At 35.7% G+C, this 14,022-nt stretch overlaps 2 pseudogenes; both read right to left on the bottom strand.

The window, feature by feature from the left end:
• Positions 1-481: 481 nt before the first annotated feature.
• On the bottom strand, positions 482-5,427 carry LOC132562311 (uncharacterized; annotated as a pseudogene).
• Positions 5,428-5,667: 240 nt separating this feature from the next.
• LOC132562310 (uncharacterized) lies at positions 5,668-9,166 on the bottom strand (annotated as a pseudogene).
• Positions 9,167-14,022: the final 4,856 nt, after the last annotated feature.

Genomic DNA, 14,022 nt, shown 5'->3' with positions numbered 1-14,022 from the left:
GTTGGGAAACCGAGAAATCTGTAAATATATTTCTAATGACCTGGTGACATCTGTGTTTTTGATTTTTTGTTAGTGCCGTGCAGTTCAACAACAACAACAAAAACAACAACAACAACAACAACAACAACAACAACAACAACAACAACAACAACAACAACAACAACAACAACAACAACAACAACAACAACAACAACAACAACAACAACAACAGCAGCAGCAGCAGCAGCAACACAACTCCGCAAGGTATAAACTAATTGGCAAGAACTGTGAATAAAAAAGGCGAGCAGAAAATGTACCCTCAATATAACAAAACATTTTACCTCGATTACAAAACCCAAGCTGGACGGCAGAATTACCAAACCCTCTACCATAACTATGTACATTTATGAAAATTCAGCTGCAACCATTCTTTAAGAAGAAACAACTCACAGCTAACACCTAACCCTAACCCTAAACGAAAACATTTATATCAACCCCAACATCAATCACAAATAACATCAACAAGAACCGAGGGCTCACGAATAACAACAACAAGAACCGAGGTCTCACGAATAACACCAACAAGAACCAAGGACTCACGAATAACACCATCAAAAACCGAGGATTCACGAATAACACCAAAACACCAACAAGATCCGCGGACTCATGAATAACACCTACAAGATCCGAGGACTCACGAATAACATCAACAAGAACCTAGGACTCACGAATAACACTAACAACAACCGAGTACTCACGAATAACACCAACAACATCCGATGACTCACGAATAACACCAACAAGATCCACGGACTTACGAATAACACCTACAAGATCCGAGGACTCACGCATAACATCAAGAAGAACCGAGTACTAACGAATAACATCAAGAAGAACCGAGGACACACGAATAACTCCAAAAAGATCCGAGGACTCACGAATAACATCAACAAGAACCTAGGACTCACGAATAACACCAACAAGATCCGCGGACTCATGAATAACACCAACAAGAACCGAGGACTCACGAATAACACCTACAAGATCCGAGGACTCACGAATAACACTAACAAGTATCGTGGACTCACGAATAACACTGACATCTGATGACTCACTAATAACACCTACAAGATCCGAGGACTCACGAATAACACTAACAAGTATCGTGGACTCACGAATAACACTGACATCCGATGACTCACTAATAACACCTACAAGATCCGAGGACTCGAGAATAACGCCAACAAGTATCGTAGAATCACGAATAACGCCAACAAGTATCGTGGAATCACGAATAACATCAGGAAGAACCGAGGACTCACGAATAACACCAACAAGAACCGAGAACTCATGAATAACGCCAACAAGAACCGAGAACTCACGAATAACGCCAACAAGATCCGCGGACTGACGAATAACACCAACAAGATCCGCGGACTCACGAATAACACCAACAACAACCTAGCACTCACGAAAAACACTGACATCCGATGACTCACTAATAACACCTACAAGATCCGAGGACTCACGAATAACACCAACAAGAACCGAGAACTCACGAATAACGCCAAGAAGAACCGACAACTCACAAATAACACCAACAACAACCTAGCACTCACGAAAAACACTGACATCCGATGACTCACTAATAACACCTACAAGATCCGAGGACTCACGAATAACACCAACAAGAACCGAGAACTCACGAATAACACCAACAAGTATCGTGGACTCACGAATAACACCCAGAAGAACCGAGGACTCACGAATAACACCAACAAGAACCGAGAACTCACGAATAACACCAACAAGTATCGTGGACTCACGAATAACACCCAGAAGAACCGAGAACTCACGAATAACATCAAGAAGAACCGAGGATTCACGAATAACACCAACAAGAACCGAGAACTCACGAATAACACCAACAACAACCGAGGACTCACTAATAACACCAACAAGATCCGCGGACACATGAATAACACCTACAAGATCCGAGGACTCACGAATAAAACCAACAAGTATCGTGGACTCACGAATAACACTGACATCCGATGACTCACTAATAACACCAACAAGATCCACGGACTTACGAATAACACCTACAGGATCCGAGGACTCACGCATAACACCAACAACAACCGGGACTCACGAATAACACCTACAAGATCCGAGGATTCACGAATAACACTAACAAGTATCGTGGACTCACGAATAACACCAACAAGAACCAAGAACTCACGAATAACACCAACAAGAACCGAGGATTCGGGAATAACACCAACAAGAACCGAGGACTCACGAATAACACCAACAAGAACCGAGGACTCACGAATAACACCAACAAGAACCGATGACTCATGAATAACACCAACAAGAACCGGGAACTCACGAATAACACCAACAAGACCCGAGTACCCACTAATAACACCAACAATAACCGAGGACTCTACTAACATCAACAAGAACCGAGGACTCACGAATAGCACCAACAAGAACCGAGGACTCACTAATAACACCAACAAGAACCGAATACTCACAAATTACACCAACAATAACCGAGGACTCTAATAACATCAACAAGAACCGAGGACTCACGAATAGCACCAACAAGAACCGAGTACCCACTAATAACACCAACAATAACCGAGGACTCTACTAACATCAACAAGAACCGAGGACTCACGAATAGCACCAACAAGAACCGAGGACTCACGAATAACACCAACAAGAACCGAATACTCACAAATTACACCAACAAGAACCGAGTACCCACGAATAACACCAACAATAACCGAGGACTCTAATAACACCAACATGTAATAGGAGATACAAAGTGCCAAATGCAAGAATAGAAGAATTTAATTTTGACAGGTTGCAAGCCTTTTATCCTGTACCCTTAGATGTCCGATCTGTTGCTATGGCAGTTAAATCTAAATTTTGGTCAGTAAATGTTAAACTCGTGGTAGACAGGGTTTTCTATTTAACGATGTCAATCGCTAAGTGTAAACAAATACACAGCATTTTACTAGACTTCTGTACGGGAGGTGGATGTGGGGTTTTTTGTACTATTAACTTATATTGATCAAATCAAAGTGTACAAGTCCATACATGTAAAAGAGTAAATCTAAAGGAATATACTGCAGCAAAACGTTTTTTTTTTCTTTTTCTATTTTATTTGCTTTTATTTTTATGGCTTTTGAACACGATTACACACATGTGTTGTCAGTCATTTAAAATAATTTCAGTGTATAGAATTCGCTTCATCATGGCTAAACAATTTCCACTTCAAGTAACATGTATCAACTGACAGTGTTTCCGCTCTATCTTAGAGTATTGTTATACCTCTGACATCCTACCACCAAAAGAAACATAATCTCAGTTTAAGAAGATATTACGGGACATTCGTAAATACTATTCAAAATAAGATTGAATGTACTTGTATTATCCATAGTCAATTTTGTAGTCCGTGAATATCGAACCAACTGAATCATGTTAATATCATAGGGTGGGGATGCAAGGATGTTGCTAGCCAGAAATGGAAAATCAGCGATAAAGAAAACTAAATGGAAAGTTTTGTTGTAGAAAGAAAACGATGTTTGTCGATAGCCAAATCTGGTCGGTATTCACGATGGATATTGTCGATCTATTTCTTGTTATTTAAATTGATTAAACAGCAGCATCCTGGTACTCTATGCTGCTTTCTGTGCAGTAATACACTAGGTGATTATTGCGGGAAATTCTAGAATTCTAGGGAAAGAATCAGCCGAAACTAATATTTATCAATGTTAGATACTTTAACTCAATACTGCAATAAATTTCGTGAAAACATTCAATGCATTTGATTACTGAACCCTGCCACTTTACATCGGAATTAAAAAATGGCATACAGAGATACGCCACAACATGTCACAAGATACGAAGGAAAACGTTACAGAAGATACGTCGGAACATTCCCGTGATTCGTGTAGTTTATTGTCTACTTTCTATTTCAAGGTTATGGCCGACCTACATTTTTCACTATAATGGTAAGTACACGTCATAATCACCAATCTGTCTGGCATGAACAATAACATAATGGTCTCACACACACACATAAATATGAACCGTCTGAAGATAACCGAAACAAGACTTGAAAACGTTACAGATAGTCAAATTAATTTGTCTTGTTGATTCTTTTATGTTGAGATATTTATGATTCATATGATATGGATATTTGTATATACATATATTCGTGTTTTAAATCATTACAGTACCAAGCCAGGTCATCTGTTTCGAGAATAGGTTCCACAGAATTTTAACGTTTTTAGAATAATACCCTTCCGGCCTGTTTCTCTCCGTGCTATGAGCTTCACTAACGAATGCTACAGCTTTATGATACAGTGATACCTCATTCTTGGCTACATAACGTATATCTGATTCTGAAAATGAATGTTATTAATCACCCATGTGTCTTTTGAAAATATTGCATTTAATTTCCACCAAAGTCTCAACCTATTTAACGAGATCTCGTAAGAACCCCAGGAAAAATTTCACTTAATTTCCCGCCACAATATTACACAATCATGTGTTGTACATTGTTAAAATAGAGTGGTCATCAATCAAGATTAGTGAAGTATAAAGTTTGTGCAGAAGACATTACTATTAATAATTCGAATTACATTGTGTTTATTTTCGCATTACAACCGCATATCGTCTAGTTCTTAATAGGATTAGCTTTTGTTACAGGTCACAACTAAAGGAGGTCAGTGGTTCCCTCAGATCACTTTCACAAAAAGGGCTCTATGTACAAGATACGTCATAAGTCTCTCAACAGACCGCGTTAAAGACAAAGAGATGAGGGAATGCAGGTATAGCTATGTCGCAGCTCACTTTATTTTGGTAAGATAAATGGCGCGTTTCTTCGTACAAATTCCGATTCGACGTGTTCGCCTTTCATTCGTTCTTCTGTCTTCTGAGGCCTGTGTCCAATATCAGTATTAGAATTTGTTATCATTTGGATCTGGACAATGCTTGCAATAATAGCGATGTCGCTGAAGATGTAACTGTGAAGGAACTTTCTTTCGCCGGATTTATCATTATAAGCTTTATTTAATTGCTATCGATATTTTCTTGTTGTGTAAGTATAAGGGACATTTAGAATAAAACTATATGCATTCACATGATGTTGCAAAAACACTTAAGTTGTGGTCAAGAAAGAAATGTGATAAGCCTCTCACTACATAGTATCATCACTACCTGACTAGAAACACTAGTGTTGAATATCAAACGGAACGTTTAGAGAGGACAAAAAACACTGAAAACATACAGGATAGAAAGGAAGGGGACAGCTAAAAACAAATATTGCAGGAGGCCCACAGATAATAAGCTTTTACGTTAATCCAGTGGAATATCCTATAATAGAAGATACCGTACATATTGAAACCACCACATACCTGCGGTGGGCATCCCATAATTAATGACGTACACCGAGACAAAACAAGAATATCACTCGCAAACTACCTGCAATTGTTTCTGTTGAGCAGAGAAAGTCGTCTGTCTTCATGACCAATAAATGTAAATTCTATTTAAAACCATGAAGAAGGCACTTACAAACAAAAATACAAGTCACTATTCAACAATTCATCATTAGAAATATTTCGGAACATTTTACCTATACAATGTATACATAAATTGAAGATACATCAATTAAGGTTTTGATATACAACACCAATCATGTTCGTTCCTTTTTCTTTGTCGATCAACTCCACTTTGAAAATTGAAAATCAATTTACAATCCCGGTAGTTATCTGAAAAAATAGCACAATCGTTAAAAGTCTTGGAAGTCAGGTCTTAAGGGTTTCACAATATACTATAATGCTTTTCAGAATACGTGTTCACGGTAAATTGAAACTGTAGGTGTTACACGTTTGTATGAAAAGGTGTCATCAACTCCAAGCGTTATTAGAAATGAGAGTTAAACATGTAAAATTAACAAAAACTGTACTTCGTCTACTGAGAAACCATCTATCTTTCACGGTTCATTCTTTTTTTCAAAAATTAAAACGGAAAACTAAATCTTTTTCATAGACACATGATTTCATGTATAAATATACGTGTAAATAATTTTAATTGTATTTGTAATAGTTCATACATATATAAATGTAAAATTCACGAGTAAGCAGATCCCCAAGAAAATGCAAATGATTTTTTATCTGTTTTTGTTCCAAATGAAAATTGAGGACAGGAAAGTCCAATAGAAGCTGTGCTTATGCCTGAATTATTGCATGAAAAACAGCTTATTCTTTATTTTGAGCTCACCTTCATACAATGTAACTGGAATTCAGTTACACTGGGGTGGTGGTTTGAATACTGAGGGATCTTGAATGCCTCGTGAGGAATCCAAAAACTCAAAGTTATACATTATACCACTCTGCCCGTCTCTGCTTGTAATGGCAGCTTCCGGTATAAAGTTTGCGCGCACTGGCCAGCAATCGTTTCCATCTTTGAAAAAACAAGTAAACGAAAAGAAAATACACTATCGACATTATACCTACACTATTAACACATTCTGGATATTCCTAGATGGAAGTCGGATGTTACCCATCGTATAGCATCGTACATGTATGATATTTAAGACATATGTATCTAACGACGGAAACACAAGGGATGACATTGGGGCGAAAACTCAGAGTAAAAAATTAATGTATGCATTAGCGGGAGTTTTAAAACAATCATATTGAATAGGAAACAGTTAGTTTAATGTCACGAAGAATCGGTATGTTGATAGGTAAATGTACCTATAAACAGAAACATAGCCACATTGACAAATCCGTGATACTATAGATAAACAATGTAATCCGTCCTATTCAAACTATTCCCTTGTATATGGAGCACTAATATTTAATAATATAAAAGTTAATATTTAGGTCGTAATTTGAAGATTACATTAGTGTTTCATTCATTTAACAAGTTGACATTACTTGAATTGACCAAGGATTAAATAGGGGATGTCGTCGACAAAGCAGAAGACGCGCACTCTTTCTGAACATCTGGTCTTATTCACCTTGTACTTTTTCAGGAGCTTCCGTGTAAATCTTTCTTTTTTCATATTTTGTGATTGGTTTTATGGAATTTTAGTTTGGATTATGATTATGTTGCCATGTTGGTATTTTCTTGGGTTTTTACGATATTTTGTCTCATCTTAGATAAAAATTAACAAATGCGTTATAATGTAATATAGGACAGATGATAAATAAAACTTTATCATATAGCTTTTTATTCTTTCTAGGACTCGACAGAAGTGTTAAAGGCCGAAAGTGTTATTACAACTGGGGAAAACTATAAACAGACCAAAAGAAATAACGACATATGGATGGAAAGGTGCAGTAGCCCAATAATTCTATATATAGATTACCTATTTTTCAAAAATAGAGGATTCAGAAAGAAAGTGAAACGTTTATATATATTATAAACAGTGTTACTATCCAAATTAATTAGAACCCAATACTCAGGTTACGACGCAATCAACGACAATGACTTGTGCAATGACAACATCAATTAAACTCCAGCATTGTTGTTTCATCCTTCCGTGACTGATCAGTGATCTTAAGGGCATGACTTGCCGATTACAGTAACTAAGTGCGCGTTATAGTTACCTCTGATGACAGACGCGGTGATCCGTAAAGGAATGGAGCCTTCAGTGTTAAAAATGTAATTTGCCACATTGCTTTTTCCGCCTGCCAGAAATCCGTACACCACTTCAGATCCACCGGCTATATAAACGTCAGAACGTTACATACAGGATCAAACACCCATATACATCAATTTCCTAGAAAATACTTTTTAAATCGAGGCAGTCCTTTATACATGAAAAATCTTTCGTTAAACTCGTGACAATATCATTGTTGCCGATTATATCTTTGTTACACTGAGACAGTAGTATTTTTACTGTATTCAATAACACATACATTTATAGTCTACATATAAGTACAATGGAACAATAACATTCAGAGTAAAGATTAATCGAACGTTCACAATCGACAACAAAATGATAATGTTTTCTGTCACACCTAAATTTGTCTGGCAATGAAATTTCATATTCCAATAAAATGACTACATGTGTGATCTGTAGAGGACATCTCCGTTTTTTTTAAGAACGAATCGAAAATAGAACGTAAATGAATTGTGGAAAAATGTCTTATACATTTTGCTTCAGTATTTTGGTGTAACTGCATAAATGTGAACCATCGGGAAAAAAAACTTTGCGGTAACCTACTTTCCCTTGATCGTGTAGTATTCTACTCAATATTATCACTACTATAATAAAACATAGTAATAATTATTTTTCTGGCAACAAATCGACGTCATTATAATGTACTTACATAAAATGCATTGTCTGGTCATGTTGTGATCTAGTTCGGACTTCTCACAGGAACCATCTAAACCTATCTGGTACATTATACCCTGTAGCAAACACCACGTACAAACTACAACACTGTTACATCATTTTCTTCGCTTTCACTATTCACTGGATATATAACGATTTGCATATTGAACATCTATACATGAGCTTATATTGTAATTGTCGGGAAAGCATGAAATAAATACATTGTAGCTTTAAGAAATTTGCCATTATCATTAATTTCACTTTATGAGTGAAACGATAATTAACCATCCCAAACATAAAACCAACATCGCAAATCAACCAAAATAAATAGGTTGGGATATTTTTCCCCTCATTAATCCTTCCTATTATTGTACGTAATATTCTGTAGAACTACACTGTTACGGCTATAAAGGTCTCACAAGTATCTAGCGTTAAGATTAACATATTTCATATATCAACATATGTTTTAGAATGTGTAATAGAATCGGTTTCAGCCCTACTCACCTTGTCGAAGTCGTTGAGGTACATTGTGTTTGCTGGCAAGGGTTTGGGTATCAATGGAGATACCTCAGTCCCCTCTAATTTTAGACGCATGCGTCTATTGGTGTAATCGTATGATATAGACATAGTACCATTTATGTAAGAGTATGCGGTTTTCGGAGACTTTTGACTTGTTTTTCCGTCGATGAAGACATTCCCGTATCCAATGTACGCACGTCCTTCAAATTGGTCAGGTACACAGCATATCTGGTCGGCTTGTACAAGCGTTAGATTTATCAGAATTACTGTAAGTACTGATCTACCGAACCAACCCCACATTTTTACCGACTTCAAAGTACGCTGTTTCTTATCCAAACCTAAACGACTGTTTACAAACACTTGCTAGTAAAGTTTTCTCCAAATATTGTCAGTACGTGTTGTCATGTTGTTATCAGAAGGAGATACAGATGTAACCTGTATGATATCAGTATCAGCCGACCTGCTAAGATATGGTTTTCAGTAACCTAACTTTACTTCATATCGTGATCTCTATTGCACTATGATACATGAATAATGTTTTCATTGTTCAAATACACAGTAAACTACACTACATAGTGTCGTACATATTCTATACCCTGATTACATGTATACATGTTTTTTGTACATTGTATATATATGTAAATATAACGTTGATCAACATTTGGATTAATAAGAAATTAACAATTTGAAAATTAAAATAGTATCGACACACACCTAACACAATAGCCTCACAATTCAGTTACACACAGTAACCACACATACAATTCACATAAACCACGGTACTTTCAATTTACGCTGAGTATAATGTTCAATATTTTGACACATCCTCACTAAATGGGACTGAGCATTATCCTGCTGGAATGTGAGGTTGCTGCAATAATGGAACAACATATTTACTTAAGTAAAAATGTGTAGGATAACCTTTTTGTTGTTGTTGCTGCAATGCAGACAAACAAAATGGAACATCTTCCTAAATACTTTTTCTTCCTTAATCCTTTTTTTTTTTTTTTTTTTCATTCTCCCAACCATCTGTCGTATGCTCTTCTTCCTTCTTCTTCAACTCTCCTACCTTATGCCTTTCTTCTTCTTCTTCCAATTTCTTCTATCATGAAATACGTATGTACAACTTTAAAATTTAGGATATTACGATGTGTAGCGTGAAAGTGTGTGTAAATGCTGATGAAGAATATTAATGACCTTGTGTATTGTACTATGTATGGACGAAAACATGAATAAAAAAATTATAAACAAAAAAAAAAAACAAAAAAATGGGGTCGGAGGTTCTGATTTCTATACCTAGCGACATTTAAATTACCCGCTAATAAAACTAGTGGTGATAACCAATGTGAGATTCCTCCCCACACCATAACCGATCCACCCCAAACCTATACGTCTCTACTATGCAGCAGTCAGCAAAACTACGCCAGTAAACACAATGTCAACCGTTTGCTCAAAACAGGGTGAACCGGGACTCATCAGTAATCAAGACCAGCCTACACTGCCTCAATGGGAATACATTGGGGACATGTGCCGCCACCCAAACCATACGACGCTGGCGACGAGCAGTGGTAAGATGAAGACCTACAAACAGATAGCGTTTCCTTAGTTGTTGCATGAATAGGACGATTATGAGTACATATGGTATGAAGGACAGATTCAGTGGCACTAAGGTGCCGATTATGCAAATGCACGAGAAGAATAAACCTGCCCTGACGTTATGACGTCACGCACGGACGCCTAGACTTAGGTCTGTCAGCATCCCGCCAGTTTCCCTTAGACGTCTAACAAGAGGTTCTTTATTGCAAATATGGACACCGCAATGTCTGGTAACCTGTATTTGACTTTGACCATACATAATCATCGCAATGGCCTGACCCCTCTGAACTTCCTTTAGCCATTGTTTAATGCTACCAGAAATTAATCAAAATAGGGGAAAAGTTGTGCCTCTATGAAGACTACCTAATGGTATGACGAACAGTGTAACTCAATGTCACAACACTGCTGTGCATGAGATTTTCCCATTTCGTGCTTTCCTAGAAGACAACATCAATACAATAATGAAACATTTGGTACAGGACGATGTGCAATGTAACCTAGAGAGTTGTATGACAGATTTTAATTGTTTTTGAACAACGCCTTTGCAAGATATTTCAAAGAATGCCATCCTACATTTCTTTGTCAATTGAGTATATGATTATACACACTCATCTGCTGACTAAAACGTTAATGTCATCAAACTAAAAAATCATCTCCATTTATTGTAAGTGAGTGACCATATAGTATCGGATATATCAAGTCAGGGATGGGTACGCCACGGTCTTGATGACCATGATGTATAGGTGTCCACAGACAATAGCTGATTTAAATATGATGAAAAATAAAATTGATTGTTATATACATCATTAAACTTAAACTTATCCTACAAATCCATTTTTTTTTTTTTTTTTTTTTCATTCTTTAGAATTTAAAAATTTTCACCCATAGGATAAAGGCATATTTTTACTCTGCTTTATTATCAGTTATTTACATCTGAGCTTTAACAGTACATCAGTATGAATGTATCCCTGGTTGATGCTCTACAGTATGGGTTTTGTATCTCTGCCAGTTTAACCCTGCTGTTCCACTATCAACTGATGCCGTAGATTTTGTGAAGAATCCTACACTGTCAGATAGTATTCATTACGTGGTCTTTGTCATTGATGGTAGCACTATTGATGTTATTTAAGAGAAAGTCATCAGATTCATGCAGATGCACATGAACCAGATATGTGATATTCTGTCTTTCACTATGTTTATTTGTCAGTAATCTCCAGTTATATTCTAGAATGAAAAACAAATATTTTTCAAAGGTACTGTATAGATGTGTTAACTTTAAATCTCTTGTGGGACAGGAGACCTTTAAGGCTTCGTTGCTTATCACGGTACTTCGGCTGATGATGGCCTTAGTAGGAAATTTGCACTGATGACAACTTTCAAAGTGAAAAATGAAAAAGATTACATATGGTTTAAAAGTTGTCAGACCTCAAGTTAAATCTATTTAAGGTCTGGACTATGAAAGACTTTTGTTTTCTGTTTGTTTTTTATTGTTTATTTTCTAGTAATATATAATGCACACCAAATATAGCTCCTGAGCAATATTCAAGCTATGGTTAAATGAGTTTAAGTACATCTATACATAAGGTACAGAATAATGACAGTCAATTACGATTAGTATCTAGTTAGTTTATTTTGTACAACTTTATACAGTGTATTAGATAAGAATCAGTTGTGAACGTTATTGAACTTTGCTAATTAATGCTGTTTAAATATCTGTCTTTATACTTGGCTGCAATATAATTATGTTAGTGTAGTTCTGAAATTACTCTGATCCTCTGTGTTTCTAACTTTCATTATATATACATGAAGGACTACTGTCAAATAATTGTGATAATTATTTTTCCCATTATCAGATGTCTATGATAACCTTGAGAGCAGAATTCCTATGTATAAATATTAAATTCAAATTCTTCTTTAATATCCATTTCCATACATTTAAATAATCAATTTATGATCTGAAATAATTGTTTTTGATTTTTGTTTTGTTTTTTTTTTTTTTTTCTCAAAAAATTCTATTAGGCTTTTATTTGACAATATCTTGAAAATCTACTGAAAACAGAATGTACTGAATTATAGGACATAGTTTTTCAGTAATGACATTCTAGTGTATGATCCTGACCTTATAGACACTATTAGAACTGCATTTACATCAACTGTGGTAGCTACTGAACTGATTTACAAATGGTTAGGTTGTATATTTCCACCATGACTGCCTTTTGGTTAACTTTAACTTTTTGAAGTTTTATCAAAATTCTACATTTATCATACATTGTATTTGAAGTTTTGTACTTGAATTTTAATTCTATTGGATTTGTGTGTAGTTGATCAGCTGTATAAGTGTATTCAATACATCAATAGCATTAATGGTAGTAGTAGAAAATATACCATTAAAAATACATGTATTATAATGTCTTTTTAATAAGCTCATCACACTCATGTGAAACGTCTGAAAGTAGATCCTGACTTTTGGACACGTAGCCTAAGGCAAGATATTTTCGTATAAAAAAATGCTGAAAATATGTATGATTTCTATAATTTGTAATTCGCATAATTGATCATGAATGAATTTTAATGCTTACACGCTGTGTATCTGTTATTTGATGTATTTTTTCACGTATTTTGCCATAACTCAAAGATTATTTTTCCCATATATTATACTTTCATGGTTCCTATATATGTGGTTATGTAATCTTTAGGCTGATGGAAGAACAAAATGGCTGACAAACTAGTGCTACCCTCTGCTATTTTGACGGCAATTAGATATTGATTCTTCTATACATATTTAAACATGTAACCACATGATTTCTTAACTTAGATGGTGTTACTTAAAAAAACAAGAAAATGCCCAACTCCAAAGCACATAATTATAACTATCACCCCCATGCAAATGATCATGGGCATGCTCTTGTCAATATATTGCAGTATATGTTTCGGTCTATAATATGTTCAGTTGTGGTATTCATGTCTCTTACATGTTATTAAGTACTGAACGGGTAATCAGGGTTACATCTCTCAGTGTGCATATTAACCAATGTTTCTTCCTTCGTATTTCACTTATGCAGTACACAGTAAACACCCAAATTCTATAGTGTCTTTTTGGTTTTTTCCTCTTGAAATCGATGCAAACCAAGCCAAAGTTAAATTTATGATGGTGATAAAATCTTTATGAGGCATTGTTGTGTACATTGTAATTGATGGTATGGTCTAGAATGTTCGGTCCTTTAAACCATATTATAATACCAATGCATGTAAATATATGTTTGTAGAGTAATCCTACAGCAAGCTTACAATTTGTTAATTATTACGTCAGACATTAGGACATGGCACAACAAATGATAGTTCCTGATATTTTCATGCTGTGTGGGTGTTGTATGAAAAAAAAACCTTTCCATAACAAAAGAAAAGTAGCGAACTTCTACGGAAAGTTTCACATCATCTGATCAATGTTTATAGTTTCATGGCTTTTCTGTAACATACTCTCAACAACAAATGCATTCTGAACTGACAGAGTTACTTCCCTTCGTTCCACTATGCTTCCCTTCGTTCCACTATGCGATAGC

This window comes from Ylistrum balloti, unplaced genomic scaffold, assembly GCF_031769215.1.
Source record: "Ylistrum balloti isolate Yb309-2 unplaced genomic scaffold, AGI_CSIRO_Ybal_v1 Utg371392, whole genome shotgun sequence".
NCBI lineage: Eukaryota > Metazoa > Mollusca > Bivalvia > Pectinida > Pectinidae > Ylistrum > Ylistrum balloti.
Note: the sequence above shows the minus strand (reverse complement) of the source record. Positions and strands in the feature narration are given on the sequence as shown.